Here is a 20076-nt window from a genome sequence, read left to right on the forward strand (position 1 = left end):
TTTCTTGGTTCTGTTTATATTACTTTGCATAAGTTTGTATAAATTTTTCTATGATTCTCTATTTTCTTCATATTTGTTGTTTAGTGTGACACTGCAATATTGTATTATCTCATTTGGTCTTCACAAGAACTCTAGGAGGTAGGTGCTATTATTGTCTTCATTTTAAAGATGAGGAAACTGAGATAAACAGAGGTTAAGTGACTTGCTTAGTGTCACACAGCTAGTGTCTAAGGGTAGAGATGAACTTAGGTTTACCTGATTCCAGACCCAGGGTTCTATCCTCTGTGCTAGTTAATTGCCTATTATCATTAATTGAGAGCTTATTCAGCATCTTAAGAACACACAGACAGCTACTGTATAATACGGTGACTTTTACGCCTTTCTGGTGGCTTTAGCTTTACAAATTATATACCTTGATTTTTTCTCAATTTTTTTTGCTCATTTGATGTTACATAGGGTGTCAGGAAACTTATCTAGAAATTGAAATATTTCAAGATTTCACTGGATCTATGAAATAAAGAGCGTGGGGATTCTCTCCAGTGGTGAGATGTCCATCTTTTCAATGTTTATGATTTTTGTGTCCATGTCTTTCCACAAATCCTCCATTGGTTTCTACTCAATATTCTAGGAGTCTCTGGGTCTTGGCATTGTATCCATACCAATCTAGCACATGGGTTATCAATCACTCTTGCTATATGACCAGCTCGCTTTCTTTTTCAGTCTTACTTATCAGACGATATATTTTACACAACCTTTTGTATTTCATTTTGTTTGTGATGATATTCTCTAGTCTCTTTAAGGACAGCATTTGTCTCTCCACTGCCCTTTGGGTGACTTGAGATTTTGATTCCTCAGAGACAGTCATAATTCATGATTTTTAGCCAAACAAAATATTCACTGTGAGAATATTCTTTTGAAAAGGAAGTGTTTTGTTTCAAGGAGAAATTTGGGGTCACTGAAAACATTTTCCATTTGTTGTCTGTGAACTTGGGGAAGATCTCACCAGCCACAGTATGAGGAATTTCTTTTCAATTTGGACTTTTCACTGGATATTCTTCATGTCACACATTTTTAGTGAACATAGGTCTCTTTTTCATGTCTCTCTTGGCATTAAAAAGCCAGAGATTTATTAGCCATTTATTTCAGAATTGGAAGCTGAAAATACTAAATTCATGTCCAATCTCATGACCATGGTATTCACCAATATATTTACTTTGATCTGAATCATGGTGCCTTTTTTTATGTCAAATTTATTCCATTACAATGACTTCACTGGAAAAATTATTTAACCTCTCTTTGTCTCATTTTCCTCATCAGCAAAGTAGAAATAATAATAGCATCTTCCTATTGTTGTGAGAAGTCATATAAAATAATATATTAAAGAACTTTTAAACTTTTAAGTTTATATGTTGTTGTTCAGTTGTTTTTCAGCCATGTCTAACTCTTTGTTATGCTTTTTAGAGGACTTTCTTGGCAAAGATATTGGAATAGTTTGCCATTTCCTTCTCCAACTTATTTTGCAAATGAGGAAACTGAGGCAAACAGGATTTAAGTAACTTACCTAGCATCATATAGCCAGTCTCTGAAATCAGGTTTGAATATTTGAGGAAATGAGTCTTCCTGATTCAAGGCCCACCATGCTATCCATTGTACCACCTAACTTTTTGGTGTGTATAAGTACTATATAATGTTGACATTATTTTTTCTTATTAATGAATATGATTTATCTGTTTCTTCATCTTCTATTAACATATACATATAATTCTGATGTGTGAAATTAATGAAAAATTTGACTTAATATGTATTGATACTTATATAGTAGAATTAGATGTGATCAAAAGATCACCTTCCATATGGCAAAAACATAAATAGTCTATGGACTTTTAAGTCCTAAATTTTTTCACACCCATTGTGCATGTATAGACATAACAAAAACACATTAGATTTTACCACTTATAAAATGATAGTCTTCCATAAACTTAAAGCTTTGTATATAGATATTTTTTCTCCTTTTTTATTTTTATTTTTATATATTTTATAATAACTTTATATTGACAGAATCCATGCCAGGGTAATTTTTTTACAACATTATCCCTTGCACTTGCTTCTGTTCCGATTTTTCCCCTCCATCCCTCCACCTCCTCCCCTAGATGGCAAGCAGTCCTATATATGTTAGATATGTTGTGGTATATCCTAGATACAATATAGGTTTGCAGAACCGAACAGTTCTCTTGTTGCACAGGGAGAATTGGATTCAGAAGGTAAAAATAACCCGGGAAGAAAAACAAAAATGCAAATAGTTCACATTCATTTCCCAGTGTTCTTTCTTTGGATGTAGCTGCTTCTGTCCATCATTTATCAATTGAAACTGAGTTAGGTCTCTTTGTCAAAGAAATCCACTTCCATCAGAATACATCCTCATATAATATCGTTGTTGAAGTGTATAATGATCTCCTGGTTCTGCTCATTTCACTTAGCATCAGTTCATGTAAGTCTCTCCAAGCCTCTCTGTATTCATCCTGCTGGTCATTTCTTACAGAACAATAATATTCCATAACATTCATATACCACAATTTACCCAGCCATTCTCCAACTAAGGGGCATCCATTCAATTTCCAGTTTCTAGCCACTACAAACAGGGCTGCCACAAACATTTTGGCACAGTGTGTAGATATTTTGGATCTTTGATATAATTTGTTATATTTCAATGTAAATAACTTTTGTTTGAAAGAGCTAGTGTAATATCATTATTATGTGGCTTAGCTTAGAGATAGGTTATTTAGACATAGATAATTTGGGTTATATTTCTGTTGGAAAAGAACCCTGACTGAGTTCTGTTTGAAGGCATTGCTCTAACATTATGATAGAATTTTTTAGGATGTAAATTGATAAGCTGAAGAGAACACTGAAAAAGGAAGTCAATATCTCAAAGGGCTGCAAGATCAAGCAATATGAATGTTGGATGAAAGAACTATGGGTATTTATGCTGAAGAAGAGAAGATTTAGGTAGAGACAATATAGCTGCCTTCAATTATTTGAAAGATTATCATGTGGAAGAAAAAGTTGGTTTATTCTGCTCATCACACTGGGCAGATCTAACAGTTATGAGTAGCAGGTATAGAGAAGAGATTTAATTTAGATGTAAGGAAAACCTTCTTAACAACTTGAGCTCTCCAGAAGAAGAATAGGTTGATTAGGGAGGAAGTAGATTCCTCCTCACAGGAAATCTTCAAGAGGCTAGATGGCCTTCATCTGGGAATGTGGTACAAGAGATTCATTTCTTTCTTTTTTTTTTAATTAAACTAGATGGATTCTGAAGTCTCTTTCAGTTCTCATATGAATACTGACTGTGGACTCAGAGAATTTGGATTCAATCAAACCTCTAGAACATATTGCTTGTATAACTCTGGACAAATCACTTAAATCCTTGGGTTTTAGTCCCTTAACTGTGACATCCACTAGATGATCGCTGAAGTCTTTACCAGCAATAAATCTGTATTACTTTATCCCTGTGACCCAATGTTCTTCCAATGTTGGACTATCATTTGAATAAAGGAAAAGCCAATAATACATTAGGGTGAGTGTGCTGTTGAATGTTTAACTACTGGCTTGCCAAAAATAAATAAATAAAGAGAAAGAAAGAAAGAATGAATGAAAAAAGGAAAAAAGAAAGAAAGAAAGAATAAAATGGAAGGAAGAAAGGAAGGAAGGAAGGAAGGAAGCAGGAAGGAAGAGAGGAAGGGAGAAGGGAGGAATGGAGGAAGGGAGGAAGGAAAAGAAAAAAATCACTTGCAAAAACACTTTTAAATTTAATTTGCATTATTGACATTTCCCCCTTCACTTTATTCAGTCTAGACAATCAGTAAAACATTAAATCAAGCTCTGATTTGTAGCTTTGCTGATTTCTGAGGTGTAAATGCTCACACTGAAACTTTAATAATTGTTCTCCAGCAAACCCCTGGAGGGGTTTAGGGAGGGAGGGGTATAGCATAACTTCCACAGTAGCAAACATGCTATAAGATGACACATATATCTTTAAATGTCTGGTGGCAATTTTCTTTACTTCTGCTTCTTTCTTGCATCTATTAAAATGCTTCCAAAAATATGTTGAGTAGGGAAACCATATTCTACTTGTTCTCCATAAATTCAAATTCGTTAGGCACAATGACTACAGAAATATGTGGGCGGATGTTAGTATATGTGAATTTCTATTATGTAGCTCCTCAAGTAAATACTATGCCTTCACAAGCTACAAAAAGCCTCAATTTATTCCACCTGTTTTACCGTTGTATAATCCAGCCTAATTTATCACCCTGTTCAGATCCCAGCCTGTGCCCCTGATTTTGCTGGATTTCTGTTTAGAAATGGCAAACATTCAATAATAGGCTTAATTCATGAGAGAGCATCTGTAGATAATTTCAGCGTTCCCTGGAGAACAAGCATAGTTTTCACTGTGGGACCAACGAATGCCTCTTGGGCAAGGAATTAATTTTCAACACTGTAATGAAGAGGGTGTGTTTTTGCCTGTGTCTAGTATATGCAGCTCTTTTGTTAACTGGGCAAATTTCACCGCAGTGTCTGTCTGCAGCATGAGTGCATTCACAAGTATTTTCTGCAGTCAAACTACATTTCCATTCAGTATGTAGATTTAAGTGATTTCTTTTTCATAGTTGAAATAATCAGGCAAACAGAACATCTTTATTTCTTTTCTCAGTGGCTTTTATTACTGGGACACTTGAGCAATATTTGGGCATGAAAAGTGTAATGCCTGTTTGTTATTGGTAAGGTTAAATCTGAAGGTCTATTCTTTAGATTGCATTGTTTTTGCCCATTAAGATTCTCCCTATTCTTTTCTGTAGAGTGCTCTTAAGAATAAGAGATAAGAATACTATGAAATGAAATAATGGAGTTGGGAAAACATATCACCCTTATGAAATATTTGTTTACTTCTTCGTTTTGGGCAAATGAATCGATAACCTTGGCGATTTAAACTGAAAGCTACTGATAAAATTGAGGTTGGCTATTTTTGAGTGATTTTTGTAATGGAAAAAAAACAATGTTAGATAGAGGATTAGCCTTAGAATTAGAAAGTCCTAGATTCAAATCCTGCTTCTGACTCATAAAGACTATGTAGACATGGAAAATAACGTCTTGCACTTCTTTGTAACTTCTAAGACCACAATTTATGAACTGGTGCTTAGAAACTAAGAACCATACTCCTGAAATTACAATTTTATACAGAAAAATATCACAATGGGGCTTTAAATACCATCAAAATTTAAAGCAGACAGGATGTTTGGATACTTTATTCATAATGGAAAACATTCCACTTTAAGTAGAGTATTTTTATTTGAAGGAATTAAAATAGAAATGACTCTGGGCACCTAGCTACCACTGGACAAAGACAACATTGCATAGGGGCCAGAACCTTAGCCATAAAGTAATATCATCTGAATTTGAGATCCAGGCTCTGTTATTTGTTAGCTGCATCTCTTGAAGCAAAATACTATCTTCATCGGTTTAAAGTCAATAAAGTAAAGGAAAGCTCAGTTTCCTTACCTGTAAAATGAGCTGGAGTAGGAAATGCCAAACCACTACAGCATCCTTCCCAAGAAAATCCCAAATGGGGTCACAAAGATCAGATATGGCTGAAACAACTCAGATGTTTATATTTTCTTGGAATAAAGACAAAAAAATCACTGGCCATGAGATCCTTAAGCAAAAAGAACATCTGGAACTAGACAATATTCTCAGAAGAGCTATTTCAAAAAGCAAATACGAGTGAAAGGGATTTTTCACTTTTTCTTAGTGTTGCCTTGAGTTTCCTCCTCTCCCAATTCTTTCAGCTATGAAGCACATTGGTCTTTTGCAATATTTCCTGCTACAAATATCACTCTTTGGTGACTCCAAAATCTATGCAATGTTCAATTTCATATTGTATCTATTAGTCATCCAGTAATACATCTGAATATTCACTTTATGTAGGGACCCAAATTAATGCTTGTAACAAATTCTCAAGGTTGGAGGAGTCATATTACTCAAATGCACACTGCATATTTTTATTGTGCTAGAATAAAATAAAAAATACCTAATTTATAGACTTTCAAAAGTGTGGATTCAAATATATGTAAGCACTGCAGAGGATTCATCGTTCACACTAATTGGGATTAGCATAACAAATGTTATAAGAAGATAGTAAAATATAAATGTGTTTTTTGATATGCATAGAATCTAGTTGAGATCAGTATTATATATATGAAACTATTTAAGAAAAATTACAAAACCAGAAGCATATAGGTGGTACAGTGAATAGAACACTGGCTCTGGAGTCAAGAGGCACTGAATTCAAATTTTACCTCAGACGCTTTCCAGCTTTGTGACCCTGGGAAAGCCACTTGTAAGCTCCGCCCCCCCCCCCCAAAAAAAATTACATAAACCACAGAAAAAAACATGCAATTTTTCATAGTCTAATTTCCTTTTTTTTTTCTCCTTTTTTTTTTCTGAAGCAATTGGGGTTAAGTATCTTGCCCAGGGTCACATAGCTAGGAAGTGTTAACACTTGTTAAGTGTTTGAAATCAGATTTGAACTCTGGTCCTCCTGACTTCAGGACTGGTGTTCAATTCATTGTACTACCTAGCTGCCCCTGTCTAATTTTCTTTTTAAAGATATTTCTTTATAGGAAGGTTTAAGGGAAGGGGAAACTTAAACAATTATTAAGTCCTTATACCACATACCAGGCACTGTGCTAAGCACTTTACAAAAATTATCATATTTGATCCTGATAACAACCTGTGAGGTGGATGCTATTATGATGCCTATTTTTCAGTTGAGGAAACTGAGGTAGATAGAAATTAAATAATGTGTCCAGAGTCACACTGGTAGAAAGTGTCTGAAGATGCTTCCTATCCCGGTGTCTGAAATCCATTGCACTACCAGTAGTGCATATATGAAACTAGTTATCATTTTGGTTAAAATATGAGTCACATTTTTTATTTTGATAGTTGAAAAAAATTCTGAATAAGGAGAAACTATATGCATAAATGAGATAAACTTTTGATTTTTAAATCAGTTAGCTAAAAAGGTAGGCTGTATGGATTATAGTTCAGATGAAGACATTTTTATCAGTTACCTATTGTGCACAGTGAAGGATTTGTTAATTCCCTGCCATTATTGATGGCATTTTCCTTTAATGATTATCTGGATGGGAAACAAACTTTCCTCCCTCTTACCTCTTCATAAAGAAGCTTTAAAGAGTAGGGGCCTCTCTTTGAATTTTATCATCCCTTCTATGTTCACCAATAAATAGGACTATGATATGAACCCAGTTGTTCCTCTATCACATTTCACCTACATTAGGGAACCAGCATGATATATTCAATACAGACAGCATTAGTAGTTTCATTCTGAAATATGACTTTTAGAAATTCTATGGTTTTTTCAGGTTCATATTTCCCTTTCACTTTTTACCTGATCCCACAAATGAAACCAAGTGAATGCTACCAGGGTTTGTCTTGATTTAATTTATATATGAACTTGAGATTTTATTTAAGGTAATGATTAACATAATAAAAGCTTTCTGGTTAGAAAAGCTAATCAAGGAGAGGACCCAAGTGTGACCATGACAACAGTCTTCTTTCCAAAAATATCTGTCATCATATTTTTTTCTTTTTTCGACCCCACAATTTTCTTTCAAAGGTCACTTCTCCCATCATGTGGAATATAGATCCTAAAAATGTTGGCAGTGAAATTGATAGTGTCAGACATTTTTCAAAATACCAAACAACTGCAATCTCTCTCTCTTTGTATATATATATGTGTGTGTGTGTGTGTGTGTGTGTGTGTATGTGAATATATCTGTCAAATAGTACTGCATGTTGATGGACAGCAATGTCAAAAAATGAGTTGGAATCTCTTTGGCATGTTAACAAATTCATAAATTTTCTAATTTCTTTGTAGTTGCAATAATTCTTGAAATGAGTTCATGCCCACATCATTATGCCTTCCAAATATGATTTTTTTCTTGAGATGGTTGTAATATTTCTTTTAAAAGAAGTTTAGGTACATCATTTCTTGACTAGACTTAGGAGTTTTTCTAAATATATACTGGTATATTAGAAATATTTCTATTTTCACAGGCTTTGTCAGTATGATAATAAAAAGCTAGTATGAACTAGCAAGCCTTGACATTATAAAAATATTTTCCTTCTGTTGCCTCTACTATCTATCATCTATTCATTTATCTATTTTTGTGTGTTTTGCTTTTAGCAAATTATTATCCTATTATAATATGTTATATTTCCCCTGAAGTCTACCCTGATTTTCCATCATGATGTATAGGAAGTCTTTGTCTCTTGAAGACTTTTCTGGTGCCTAGAATATAGTAGACACTTAATACTTATTTATTGATAGATTTATTGAAATTCAGGCTCTGGTAGTCAGAAAGTCTTCCAGTGTAAGCACTTCTGACATGCTGTATGTTTATTATATAAGAACTCAATTAATTCCAAACAAAGCCCTATCATATCTCCCCGTAGTCTTCTTTTACTTAAACTTCTGTGGTTGTTGAACTATTTTTTCAACTATTTTAAATGTGATTTCTAAGATTTTTCCTAGTTGTAGTTGTACTTCCATGGTTTACCTCTCATTTGTAATTATCCATCTAAAAATATGGCACCCAAGTTGAACACAATCCCCTAGATTTGATCTGACTAGAGTACACTAGAAGGGATGACATCTTTTTCTCTTTCATATGGAGGTATGTTCATGGGGCCTAAGTGCACTTTTTTTTTTTTTTAGCATGATGAATGATTGATTCTTGGAGAAAATGTATATATTTTCTGTACCAATATGGTTCCAATGATGCTATAACTGAATTAAATATCTGAAGAATTTAAATTGTGAAGTCACAAAGGATTTGCTGGGTATAAGAAAGCTACTACATATTATTAATGACGGCGTATAAAACAAATGGAATTGAACATGTCTTTCAGGAAGTACATGACCAGAAAAGGACAGTCTGAATCATACAATGATGCCCATGGAAATATTAGAAGATCTAGATGAAGACCTCTTCTATACTGTGTAGATCCTTTGTAGGAAGACATGAATAAGAATTGACAGAATGGGAACATGTTAATGAATTGTGATCTTTGCTGGTGGTTTGGAAGTATGTCATATTATTAGTTTAACTAAAATCCCAAATATTTTTTACATGAAATTCTATGGACCCAACTTTTTACCTGAAGTGTATTTTTATAATTACTTTTGAAAAAAAGATCTAAGTGAAATATTTTACCTTTGTCTGTGATAAACTTTACTTTTTTCTCCAGCCTGTGGAGATCCTTTAAATTATGATCCTGTCATCAAATGCATTGATTATCTATCCAACTTTATTTCCTCTGCCAATTTGATAAATTCATCTTTGATCTCTTTATCCAAGTAATTGATAAAAATGTTAAATAGGACAAGACAAGGGTAAACTCCTACAGCATACCTAGATACCCATCTTTAGGCTTATATCAATTCATCAATAAACTCTCTTGATACACAATTGTTCAGTCAACTATGAAATCACTTCACTTTTATTCATTTTGTCCACAAGGACAACAGAAGATTTGCTGTTGAGTTTCTCACCAAAATAAAGCTATTTTAATCTATAGGATACTCCTGAGCATCTCCACTATCTCTTCCTACTCTGATAATTCTATGAAAACAAGCAATAAGACAACAAATGGATATAAAATGGAACAGATTTTTCAGTACTTTTATATCATCTAGTCTTATTATTTATGATAATAGAAGTAGCTTAGGATAGAATTTTGAAGGCAGGTTTTGGTATTGCTGATAATAACTGATTTCTATGATCAATATATTTGCAGGCTATTATGTGCAAAGACAATTCTTGCACATCACTATCTTCCAGTCTTCTACTTGGTAGTGGTTAGCCCTAAATACATTGTCCACTCATAAAGTGATTTTTAAACCTATTTTCCCATCTTTTTATATTTATTTTTCATTTCTCATAAATGCCAAAATACTAAATATAATTTTCATAATATATTGCTATTATTTTTGTGAAATGCTTTATAAAGACTAGTATTTTAAAAGATGATATACCTTTTTCAAACTGTTTTGTGAAAAGTCCAACTTCTCTGAATAATGGATGTAATTCCTTATCAGAGAAAGTGAAACAATGCCAAGAAATGATAGAGTTTTAGGGACAGAACTAAAAGTTAAGGGCAAACTAAATTATTAGTCACCACAGTTAATTACCAACTATTACTAACAATTAATTATTATTATTATTAGTAAGTATTGATGTTACTATTAGTACTATCATTACAACCACCATTATTATTATCCTTCTTACTAATAGTATTGTTTATAGTTCACATTTATATAGCAATTTAAGATTTCCCAAGTAATTTACGTTAGTTGGCTTGTTTGGATACCTGTTCTTAATAGTGACTTATATAAGTTCTTGCATAAGAAAATATGATAGAGAAAATTGTATTTGTGAATAGTCATCCTAGTAACTATATGCAGCATACAATTCATATGATAGAGGGCACAGATCACAAGAAGCCCATTTAATAGGCAGTTATGATAATCTTTCCTATAAATAGCCTTGTTTACTTCCTATGTGTTTTTATTTTAATCATACCTATGATTTTATTGGCCCAAGAAACTCTTCTATAAGGAAACATCCTCTGCCAGTGCACACTAACATCTAATTCTTAGAGAATTGCCCAGGCCTCTGAGAATGACTTGTCCATTATATACATCCAATATGTGTAGAGAAAGAATATGAATTCAGTTATTCCTGTCCAAGGACAGTTCTGCGTCCAATTGTATCCCTCACTAGCTGTTGAACATATGAATTCTCTGAGACTTCTCAAATAATCATAATCTATCTCATATATTTAGGACTGAAAAATATTTAAAAAACAAACATTTTTCTCTTTCCATTTTTTTAGGATCGACATTGTGAAACTGGCTGCTTAAGAAGAGCAGCATCTCAGGTCCTAGCATCTCAAAAGTGCTTGGAAAATAGCTCTTTCTTGGGGAATTGCCAACACTTACACATAGGATTTCTGTACTTAAAAGGTCCACCAACTTCTCCTCTTTCTACCAGCAGAGGGCATGTTTCACAGCCCTGTCTCTTTATGCCCATCGACTAAAGGTAAGGAAAAAAAAGTATTTGAATGTTTATGTGCTGTATGCATAGATTTAAAAAAGTAACTATTGTTGTTGTTTCTGATAATATTGTTATTTAGTAAACACATAATCTTCAGCTTGGAAGGAAATAATCTGCCTATCTTTTTGTCTAGAGGATTTAGGATATAAGCCAACACTGGGAATAGATCAGAAATTATTTAGTTTGAATAAAAGATATAATTTTAAATGTTTTCTCTTGGAGTCTGATTATAGAAGATGAAATAATTTTACTTTATTTTAAGAAAATATGATTTTGAAAGTTTTGCCACTTAGAAAATCAATAAGCTAAGAGATAACTTTATCAAAGGAAGGAATGCATGAATTAGCTTTTAAAAAAAGCATTGATGTTATGTACCAGAAATTGTGGTAGGTGCTTTAGACACAAATATAAAAATGAGATCATTCCTGTCCTAAAGAAGCTTATATTCTAATAGGAGAAGCTAACAATACAAATAGGATTAGTAGCCAAAGGGCCTTTTGGTCTGGGGTGAGGTAGGGATGTTATAGTAACAGTGAGTGAAGGTAAAGGATGATCACAGATACGTCCTTTCTAGAAGAAAAAGTAATATTGATTTTGCTCACTGTTTCCAGAGCAAGAGAAAGAAAAGTCTGGGGAAGAGAGGTATACATGTGTTTTCAAGCAAATGGCAAGATGTCCTAGATGGATGAATCTGAAAAATGGCTTGGAGTTGGCTAGATATTGGTTGATTGGTTGATTTTGTAGTCCTTCATTCTTGAAGAGAACCAAAATAATATCACTGTGTTAGAGTCAAGTTACAGTGTGTCTGACTGTGGCTCATCAGACTAATATATACTCAGAATGCTCTACCACAGATGGGGCACAAATAGTCCACATGAACATTTGCACATCTCATGTTTCTTTTGAGCTATTGCAAATTTGCTTTGCTCCTAGAGGACCACACTTTCTTTGATGTGGGTCCACCATACTGGGTAGTATTGTGCAGGAGTCTCCTATGTCACACCATTACTTCCAAAGTTCTTCAGGGAAACCTTGAAAGCATCCTTGCATTGCATCTTCTGGTCACTGTGAGTGCCTTCTTGTGTAAGTTCTCCATAAGATAGTCTATGAGTTTGGCATTGGAACAACATGGCCAGTTCATTAGATTTGCACTCTTCAATAGTAGTTTGAATGCTCGGTTCTTCAGCTTCAGAAAGGATTTCAATGTCCAGTGACTTCTGCCAGGTGATCTGCAGAATCTTCCTAAGACAATTTAAATAGAATCAATTCAGTTTTCTGTCATGGGACTGGTAGATTATCCAGGTTTTACAGGCATACAACTATGAGATCAGCACTATGGCTCAGTAGACTTTTTGGTAGGCAGTGGAACACCTTTTCTCTCCCAATTTCCTTCAGAGTCTCCCAAACACTTAGCTAGGCTAGATATAATAGGTTAGCTGTAGCTGTACACATTTAATAATCAGGTCTTTTCACTCTCAGGGTAGATCTTTGCAGAAGATCCTTCTGTAAACATCCAAAATATTCCTTAAATGCATTTAAAATGACTTTTATTTTACAAAAAGAAGTCATTAGATTGAAAAAAAAAAAAGCAACCAGCACGCATCCAACAAACATTTATTATAGTCAGGCACCGCTACAAGATTTTGGGTACTCCAAAAAAGGCAAAAACCCCACATCCCTAACTGCTTCAAGGAATTCACATTTCAAAGGGGAAGATAACATTTAAATATGTATGTACAAGATATCTACCTTGTAAATGGAAGATGCTCTTAAAGGAAAGGGAGTGACAGCAAGGTATAAGATAACATTTGTAAAGTGTCATAAGGTTGGAAAAGCATTTTTATACATATTTTCTTATAAGAGAAATTAAATGACTTCCAGGGCCACTTAGCTATTATATGTCTGAAGTCGATTTTGAAATTAGCATGCAGTAGATTTCAAGAAAATATTGCAGAAAGGAAGACACATGTCTACTTAAGACTATTTGGGAAAGAAGGAAAAAGCAAGGAATAAATGGAGAAAACAGAAATTTAAAAATAATCAACATCTCAGCCAGTAAGCCTAAGAATGGTGGGGCAGAGTACTTCAGTTTCTGAGTCTTGATTTTTGTCACCTATAAAAAAGGAATAATTATATTACTTCAGAGTTTTCATGAAAAAAATTTCGTTAATCTTTGTGTTCCACAAAGTCATTATTACTTTCATTATTAAATAATATTTATGAGTCAATATTGTTTCTAAAAGAGAATGTTTTCTAAATTCCAAATAGCCTACAACAAATTTAAATTTTGGAACACAACCCATTTTCAAGTTGAAGACTGCTCCAGTTGCTAAATATGGAAGGATAGTATCCTAATCATGTCATGCTTCATTTTTTTGCTATATCAGACTATTAGCCCTGGGGTTCTAAAATCTGTGAAGATACATTGCCTCTTCTATTCTATTGATAAAATCAGGGTTGAGACTGGATCTATGATTTTATTGGAAGAAGAAACTCCTTTTTTCTAAAGCAGGTCAATACTTGTTGCAAGTCAAATTACTTGGGGGACCATCTAGTGCATCATATGGCTCACAACCCTTCCACTCAGCCTGGGCCAAATTAAAATGTAATTTGAGAGAGATTTAATAAAATAAAATAAATAAAGGGGAAGAAGATAGGACAGGTAGGAGAAAGTTAGATTGTGAAGAGATGTAAGTGTCAGAGGAGTTGATGTTTAATCCTAGAAATGCAATAAGGCCACTGGAGTTAACTGAATAGAAGAGTGACATAGGTAGCTCTGCACCTTGGGAAGATTGATTTGTCAGTTGAGTGTCAGATGGACTGGAGTGGGAAGAGATTTGAGGTAGGTAAACTAACCAAGTGCATGTGAGATGACTCCCTCCACTAATGGAGAGTAGTTATTATTTTATAACTTGAATGTCTGGTGGAATTGCCTATTTTAATGATTTGTCCAGGGGTCCCCATTTACTAGATTTGAAGCCAAAGATTCCTGACCCTTAGGCTCTCTATGCACTAAGCTTGCTTTAAACAAGAGTCTTCTTGAAACACCAAACAGGGAGAAAGCCTTTTGGACTGGCTTCACAACAGAATGAGGTTTTAAAGTGAACTCAGAGGATGAGTTGGTATTAGTAAGAAGAAAGAAAATGGGATCATGGGATTTACAGGTAGAAGGCACCTTGGAAATTATTTTAGTCCAACTTGCCTATTTTGCAGATGTGATTCATTCAATTAAATTTGGAAAGCATTTAATTAAGTATCTTTTATGTGCATGCTTTACTAGGCACTCAGGATTCCCAGAAGGAGTTTAGTTCTACTGGGATGCTCCCTCTCTTTCTTTCCACCTCCTGGCTTCCCTGGCATCCTCCAGTCCCAGCTAAAAAATCTCACCTTCAAGAAGCCTTTTGCAATCCCTCTTAGTTCTAGAGCCTTTACCCAGCTCATTATTTCCTACATATCCTATATATAGCTTTTTTTTTTTTTTAACGTAGTCGACTGCATATTATCTCTCCCATAAGATTGTGAACTTCTCAAAGTCAGGGATTGTCATTTGCTTTTTTTCATTTTGCTAACCCCCAACTTGGCACAATGCCTGGTACATAGTGGATGCTTAATACATACTTATTGACTTACTAGCTTCATTATTTATTTGCATTCAAATTCAAATAATTCAAGTAAATTCAAAGGAATATAGTGGGAGGAAGTATTATTTAGCACCAGAAGCTCACAAACATATAGTTTGCCTTGAGTCACACAGGTAATAAGTAATGGTATAGAGCTTTGAAGCAAGGCTTTATGATAATAAACATAATGCTCTTTTTACTATACAGTCTTCCAACAGTGAAACCACATTAAGCCAAAACATAGGGAAGATAAAATTTTAGGCTTATTAGGGCCAATTAATAATCAGTTGGCTGGAATAGAGGGATACTAAGGGGAAAGAGAGGGAGATAAGATCAGAAAGACACGTTATGTGGCCAAAGGTTGGTTATTTAGTTATTCGTTATTGGACTATTGAAATGTGACAGTGAAGAAAATGCATCCGCACATTTTAATACTGTCATCTGCAAGATGGTTGAGTGGCTCCAAGACAGAATTTTGTGGAGTTGAATTTTTGATGAGTCACTTGATATAGCAATTGCACAACACTTGTATTCAGGTTCTCTCTTTTGATTCAGTTGCAGTTAAAACCACCTCTGATTTGCATATTTCCTGGATACCTGCTGTAAATTATGGAGTAGTAAATTTGCACAAACAACAGATGTGTGAGGTCTCTTTTTGCTGTCTCAGTCAGTAGTGATTCTCCTCTGAGATGGAAAAAAATATATATGCAGGGAAAACAAATTGAAGAATTATAGGCACTACTGTTCATATATTGTACTTGAAATATGTCCACTTCCTAGTAATTTCAACATGCAGACGTATGAGTTACATTTCCATTTAGTTCAACAAACAGTTTCTTTTGAGGATTTAATATATGCAGAGCACTGTCCAGAAACTGGGGGAAGATATAACATGGAGGAAAGAGATTATTCTTGTTTTCTGCTCAAGTTAGGGGAGTTGAAGAAGACAGAGAAAGTCAGAGGGGAGATAGAGTTAATGGATTTGGAGAGAAGGAACTTCAGGACCTACCATGAAAACTTTTTTTTAATCTTTCAACTAATATGGGAACCATTGAATCCTAAAACAAAATCTTAGAATTATAAAGAACTGGAGAGATACCTTATATAGATATTTTATTTTACAAATGAGAATATTTTTAATATTCAGGAAGGTGAGACAATTTCCCCAAAGTTACACAGAGAGCAAAAGTAGCTAATGAAATTGGAAATAAAGTTCTGGTTCCTTAAACCTTTAGTCCACTTTCCCCTATTATAACACAGTGCCTCTTGTCATTCTTTTGTGTCTCATACACAGTAAGTAATGAGCATTTATATAGCCCTTTAAAGTCTGCAAGATGCTTTGCAGATGTTATGTTATTTGATCCTCATAAAAACTCTGGAAGGAAGATGATATTATTCTCATTTTACAGATGAAGAAATTGAGGCAGAGAGAGGTTACGCGACTTGACCAGGACTACACATATAGTAATTATCTAAAGTTAGATTTGAACTCAAGCTTTTAGACTTCAATTCCAACACTATCTTCTAAAACTTCTAACTGTATTACTAATAAATGCTACTCATTATTAGTAAGTATTGAATAAATGATTGTTGAATTGAATTGCAGTATTACTATCAAAGTCTAAATTTACTAAATTCCTTCCTAAAGATTAGAAGGGAAGAGAGAGACTGAAAAATAATGATATTAAGCTTAATGGTTTCATTTTGATTTGATTGCTTCTCTCAAGGCATTCTACTCTAGAAGGTTGAAAGGCCATCACTATTATAGAATATTATAGGAAGAGGAGGAGGGGGGGAGAAGAAAAAGGAGGAAAAAGAAGAGAAGGAGAAGATAGAAGAAAAGTTGAAGGAGGAGGAAAAGAAGGAAGAAGAGGAAAAGGAGAAAGAGAAAAAGAAAAATAGAAAGAGAAGGAGGAAAATATATAACTATGTCACAAATTGTGTGGTGAATGATATAAGAAATTCATATTAAAACCTAGAACAGTCAAGGAGATCTTCTTGGAGGAGATGGTTCATGAACTGGATTTCAAAGATATTTAATAAGTTTTGGGAAAGTATATAGAAAAGTGGAGAAGCCATTCTTGATAAGGAGAAACTTGAACACAAACAGATATGCAGGAATGACTATGGTGTGTTCAAAGCCTATGGGTGAGATTCTGTTGACACGAGTGGCAGTGGGGAGTTAGGTTGGATAGGTAGCACAGGACCAAAATACTAAATGTCTTGAAAACTAGGGCAGAAATTTTGACTCTCACTGTAAATTTTTTAAAGTTATGATTATATATTTTTTTCTATATGGTAGATAGGGGGCCCAGTAGGTAGAGTGAGCTAGAGTCAGGAAGACCTGAGTTCAACTCCTGCCTTAGGTACTTAATATCTGTGTGACTGTAAGCCAGTCATAGCCTTTGTTTGCCTCAGGTTCCTCATCTATAAAATGAGACTAATAATAATAGCAGCTACCTCAGGTTTTTGTGAGAATCAAATAAGATGATATTTGTTAAGCACTTAGCAAAGTACCTGGTGCATAATAAAGCACTCCATAAATGTGAGTTATTATTATTGACCTCTCTTTGCCTCAGATCCTCATCTGCAAAATGAGAAAAATAATAGAATCTTCCCCCAGAGTTTTTGTGAGGATCAAATGAGATGATCATTGTAAAGCACTTATCAAAGTGTCTGGCACATAGTAAGTATTATGTAAATGTTAGTTTTGTTTTCTTCTTGTTCTTGTTCTTCCTTCTCCTTCTTTTCCTCTTCCTCCTTCTTTTCTTCTTTATTCTTCTTCCTCCTCCTTCTCTTTCTTGTTCCCCATTTTCCTCTTCCTCCCCATCCTCCTTCTCCTCTTCTTTCACTTTCTAATAGATGACCTTGGGAAAATCCTTTCAGTAACCTGTGTTTCAGTTTCCTTATCTGAAAAAAGTTTGGCCTAGATGATCTCTAAGGTCCCTGCTGTGCCTACTTGGTTGTTATGGGGATAATCACAGTCAAGTGTTTTGAAAAGTAAATGCACCGTATAAATGAAGGCTATTACATATGCCTGATTACAGCTGGGCAAATGTATGCTAAAGTTGTTGCTAGAGTTAGTTGTTGCTAAACTTGTTCTTTCAAAGGAGTTTGAATAGGCTTTCAAAAAGGGGCATGTTTTGGTGGGAAGGCATTTCTCAAATATCTTCTAGTCAAACTTGAAAAAAAGAATACAAGATATTCTATGCATCTTTCTGCTTGTCGGGATCTACAGAGGTGTGTTCTTATTTAAGATGAAATCTCTAGAATTATAAAGATATGGTATATAAGACTTATGTAACTGGAGTTGGATCAATAACTGGGCCCTTGTATTTTCACAGAGCAAGTCAGCCTTTGGCTGTTTCACTGAGAGAAAATCTTTGGCTCCATGCTGAGAGATTAGGCACAAACAAATGTCACTCATATCTTCCTTGGTTTTGGTATATAAGTGGAAGTAGTTGTTGAGTTGTGTGTGTATTTATGGAATCAACAGTTTTTTCCATTTGCATCCTTCTAGACACTTCTCATTTTATAGGACTAAACTATTACTTAAAACATGGGTAAAAAAAAGAAAATGTGAACTTCTCAATACAATTCTCTGCAAATACTTGAACAGCTAAATATTGTAAAATTCCTTCCAGTTTTGAAACTATATGAGTCTATGGTTCTAAATTTTCAAAGTGTTATTTATTGAGATGGCAGTTTTAGGCAACACACATATATGTGTGTGTATATATATATATATGTATATATATATATATATAATATGCATATATTTGTATATACACATATTCTCTAGGCCATATCCTCTTAAGTTATGTTTTTTTGCCAATTATTTCTCCATTTTCTAATATTTAATTAATGGAAATATTATTCTTCCTCATTTATAAAATGAAAAGATAAGATTTAATAATCTATAAAGTCCCTTCCCTCTTTCAAATTATATAATTACATGATTCTAAGTATGAGGTTCCATTTTCCCTTCAAATCAAACTGCTTTAGAGTTTGGTACCTCATATGACAATAAATCCAGCATGTACTCAAGCTAGAACCCACTCTATTGATTTATCTAGCAAATGTTCAGCCAGTATTCACTTAGGAACTCTAGTGATAGGAACCTTATTTAGAGTTGACATGGGAAGCAGGACAAATTGGTGGGCAGTTTTTCCTTCTATTGTCCACCTTTTCATGGCTCATATTTCATGTTCTTTCTTTTGAAGCAAGGGAAGCTATTTTATTCTCTTTCAACAACTCAGTTCTTCAAATACATGAAAGCAGGTATCATGTCTCCTAAGTTTCTTTAGCAATTTGGAATCCTTTTGCCATCCTGATTATTCTTTTCTGGATATACCACAATTTGTCAAAATCCTCCCTAAAATATAGTAATAAGTACTGCACATAATATGTGTTCCAGTGATGGTAGAATAAAGGCATGCTATAACTTTTGTTTTGGCCACTTTTAATGTGGCCTATCCTATTGGCTACTTTTGATTGCTACATCACACAGATGACTTATATTGAGACTGAAGTCTAATAAATCCCTTGATTTTTTTTTTTTTTTTTCTGTACGAAATATAGTCCAGTCATACCTACCCTACTTTGGACCAGTGTAGATTATTTTTCCACTCAAATATAGGATTTTACCTCTATTTATTATATGTTTTTCTTATAAAATTTGGCCCATTGCTTTAGGCAAACTACAAACATGCTATTATGTTAAATGGTATATAATGTAAGAGCCAAATCCAGCCTGCTGCCTGTTTTTTCTCTGGCCCATGATCTAAGCATGGTTTTACATTTTTTAAATAAAAGAAATGTTAAAAAAAATTTTAAATTCTTGCCTTGAAAGAATCATAGAATCATAGAAAAGCAGGAGGTGGGCCTATGTGTCATAGTTTGCTGACCTTTATTTTGGGTTGTAGAGATCTCTTTGGATTTTGATTCAGGAATCCATTATGCTATTTTTTCCCTTCTAAATATTTGATAAGCACTCCACCTTCATTTTCATCCAAGTCATTTAAGACGATATTGAATAAAATAGGACCATGGACCCAGCTCCCATGAGAGTCCACTAGAAATTTCCTTCTAGTTTCACACTGATTTGTTAATCACCAGTCTTTGGGTGTGATTGTTCAACCAGCTCTGAGTCTACCTAGTGCTTGTTATCTACCTCACATTTTCCCTCCATTTTCTCTCATGAATTCTAAGAAGGCATTGTCAGTTCCTCCCCAAATTCTCATCATTTCTAATTTAGC

General features: G+C 34.1%; 1 protein-coding gene across 3 annotated transcripts in view; it reads left to right on the plus strand.

Moving 5' to 3' along the window:
- Nucleotides 1–20076, plus strand: part of TAFA2 (TAFA chemokine like family member 2) — a 551182-nt gene that overhangs the window by 251827 nt on the left and 279279 nt on the right. For all 3 annotated transcript variants that reach the window (XR_007947730.1, XM_051962156.1, XM_051962154.1), the window contains exon 2: nucleotides 10978–11183. The gene's annotated coding sequence lies outside the window, so the exon portion shown is untranslated. The remainder of the gene's footprint in view (nucleotides 1–10977; nucleotides 11184–20076) is intronic.

The sequence above is a fragment of the Antechinus flavipes genome, chromosome 5, assembly GCF_016432865.1.
Source record: "Antechinus flavipes isolate AdamAnt ecotype Samford, QLD, Australia chromosome 5, AdamAnt_v2, whole genome shotgun sequence".
Taxonomy (NCBI): Eukaryota; Metazoa; Chordata; class Mammalia; order Dasyuromorphia; family Dasyuridae; genus Antechinus; species Antechinus flavipes.